The following is a 3,202-nucleotide window of genomic DNA, read 5'->3' on the forward strand; positions in this document are numbered from 1 at the left end:
TCCAGCACTTCTGTGACTGTCAAATAATCATATACCATTCATATATCTTCACTTTTTAGGTCACGGTTGTCTTAAGTGTTACAAATTAGATATTTTAAGCAACTCTAAAAAATATTTGATTCTATCAGCCATATGATACACATAATTTATTAAATTACAATACAAACTTTATCTTTTTTTCTTCTTTTATTAATTAATTGTTGAGGACAATTTAGGGAAGTACAAGTGGACAACATATTTGGTCAGCACTTAGCATGATGAATGAGTTCACAAAGCTTTTCTGTATGTGGGATGTGGATGGTTGCTTTGTAGGTAAATTTATTTTCTAATTTTTATTTAATAAATCTCACTTTATAGGTATTTGGTGGGCATGGGTAATGACATCAAACCTAGAGGTGGCAAAATGGGTGGGTTGGATTGGGTTGGTTATCGGGTCAGGATGGGTATGGATTAGGGTGAGTTTGGGTTAGGATGGGTTTAGTAAAAAATAGGTCAGGATGGGTAAGCAAGATGCTTGATTCAGGATCGGCAATTCATTTAGATCTTTTGAAAGTTTAGGCCTTTCCATTAGCATGTTTTTTTATCATGGTAGTTCTGGTTTTCTTAAGGGTAATATAGGCTTTTTACAGAATGACTTACGAGTAGAGCTAGAATTGGATCTGGTACTACCTGCAGTTTTGTTAATGGGAAGTGAATTAGGTCAACTTTCTCAGCTGAATCCCGTGGGCCAGAGTTGAAGCGTATGTAAGCAGGTCAGTAACCAAACTACCCATTTCGATTCAGGTGCAAAAAAGGCCAGTTGGGTTAACGGGCCGGGTTGGGTTTGAAACTGAAGATCCTTAAATATAGGTTTTTTAAAGCATAGTCTTTTTAAATATAATTGCCAGAGGTGAAATGGTGCTAGCAGGTCAGTAACCAAACTTGCCATTTCACTAGCGATGCAAAAATGGGCGGTCCCAAGGGGTATTAACGGGTTGGGTTTCATACTAAAAAATTCTTAAATCTAGGTTTTTAATGCATAATTCCTTTTTAATATGATCTCTATAAATGAAATGGATGCAAGCAACTAATCAAACTTAATACTTCACTAGAGGTGCAAAAATGGATCTTCCCTAGGGGCGTTAACAGGTCGGGTTAGGTTTCACACTCACGATCCTTAAATTTATGTTTTAAGGTATAATCCTTTTTAATACAATTGCTTGGATGCAAGTGGGTTGGTAACCCAACCAAACATTTCACTAGATGTTTAAATATGGATGGTCCCTAGGGGTCTAAACAGGTCGGGTAGGGTTTCAAACTAAAGATCGTTAAATCTATGTTCTTAAAGCATAATCTTCTTTAATACAATTGCTGGAAGTGAAATGGATGCAAGTGGGTCAGTAACCAAACTTCTCATTTCACTAGACGCACAAAGAATGAATGGTCCGGGGTATTTCCGGATCGGGTTGGAGCAAGTTTGAAACTTAAGATATTTAAATATTGGTTTTTACATCATAATCCCTTACTAAAGCACATTCCTTTTTAACCATAATCATGTTATTTAACAGTCAGGAAGGTAATGTGGATCATCGACTTCATTAAATAAAATGGACTGTTTATCGAAAAATAGTGATTTTTGTTTTGTTACTAGATGTTATCATCTATCATTAACCTTTTTATATGCTTTAGACAAGATTCGTATTGAGAGCTTAGTTCATATTATACCTAACAAAGCTAGCAACACATTGAGCATCATTGATGGTGGAGGTGGAACGCCAAGGCTGGTGAGTAACAAAAAAAATTGTTGGCTATACATAGCTTTCTTTATGTATTTGAATATTGTGAAAGCAAGGCTCTAATGTTGCCATGGCATTACCTTCAAGTTAGGTGAACAATCTTGGTGCCGTTACAAGATTTGGCCCTGAGATTTCATGGAAGCTATTGTTGGTGGTGCTAATGTTAGTATGATTGGACAGTTTGATCCCGTTTGGTACAAATATGTTAGTAGCTTAATTTGTATTTAACTGCATGAGAGCTTGAAGGAAGTAACCCCTCTTTAGGTTCCACTGCAATAGTTAAAATCTGTGAACGATGTTGTCTCCATGGCGAATTCCCTGGTTACCAATTATTTTTTTTCTCCAAAAAGTATATTTTTATCTTCGTCTCGATGTATTTTATCTCTTAGATCATGTTATGATATCAAACCGAGTGATTTGGTTTCGCACATGGATAAAAAACCGGTTTAACGCGCCGCAATGCGCGCGGGTATACAACTAGTTCCATTAAAAATACACCAAAACAATAATAATACAAATATCATTAATAGCGAAATTGTGTACTTTAACATATTTATCCAAACTCAATAACAATATAGTCAATACAAAGTATCAATCATCAATTACAATCATAAAGAATAATGAAGATAATCTAGTCATCTTGATCTCCAACGGGTAGTTGTTTCATTACGTTCCGCATTAGAGCTTTCAAGTTGTCGCTAACTATCAATATGTTTTCACATAGCTTTGAGCTCGTTTTTTTTCTCTTTCATGATCCTCTTAAATCTCTATGCATTTCCAGCAACTGGTTTTTCTCAACTTCATTATTTGCTTTTGAATAATTCCATCACCCCCTCTCGAATTATATAGTATGTGTAAGCACCGTCTACTTTATTTTTTTTATCATGATTTCTAACATCTATACCATAGAGTGTCGGAGATATCCATAGTGTTATTTGTTTATTACAACCAATAAAGGATTTATAGTGGTGTTGCCATCCTTTATAGAATTATAGCTAAGCTTGTAGTTGTTCCTTTGTAGATGTAATATTGTCCAAAAGTAAAATTTAGAAAACATTGTCAAAACAATTTTATATACCTCAAATCAAATCATGTTATGGGTGAATGTTAAAATATGCATGTCTAATTTAATGTCAAAAAAAAAAAAAAAAAAACATGTGACATGGAAATACAAACTTACAATTTTTTGTGTGATCATACGTATCAACATATATACGTCCATGTATTCTTTTATCTGTATGCTTGGTTAAAGTAGGAAAATCCTTGTATAGGCAATCACGAATCCTAGCAAAACTTTCTTGACAGGAAAAACAAAGATATATTACCATCTATATGATAACATAAACATCACAAAAAATATATCAACATATGGAATAATAAAAAACACAAATTGTAGGCAAAACAAAGACGCATTACCATCTTTTCAC

At 34.1% G+C, this 3,202-nt stretch overlaps 1 long non-coding RNA gene across 1 annotated transcript; it reads left to right on the plus strand.

Moving 5' to 3' along the window:
• Positions 1 to 246: 246 nt before the first annotated feature.
• On the plus strand, positions 247 to 2,091 carry LOC110941513. The gene is made up of 4 exons (XR_002594133.2): positions 247 to 312; positions 630 to 752; positions 1,669 to 1,763; positions 1,867 to 2,091. It is a non-coding gene; the product is annotated as an uncharacterized LOC110941513 (long non-coding RNA).
• Positions 2,092 to 3,202: the final 1,111 nt, after the last annotated feature.

This window comes from Helianthus annuus, chromosome 11 (genome assembly GCF_002127325.2).
Source record: "Helianthus annuus cultivar XRQ/B chromosome 11, HanXRQr2.0-SUNRISE, whole genome shotgun sequence".
Lineage (NCBI taxonomy): Eukaryota > Viridiplantae > Streptophyta > Magnoliopsida > Asterales > Asteraceae > Helianthus > Helianthus annuus.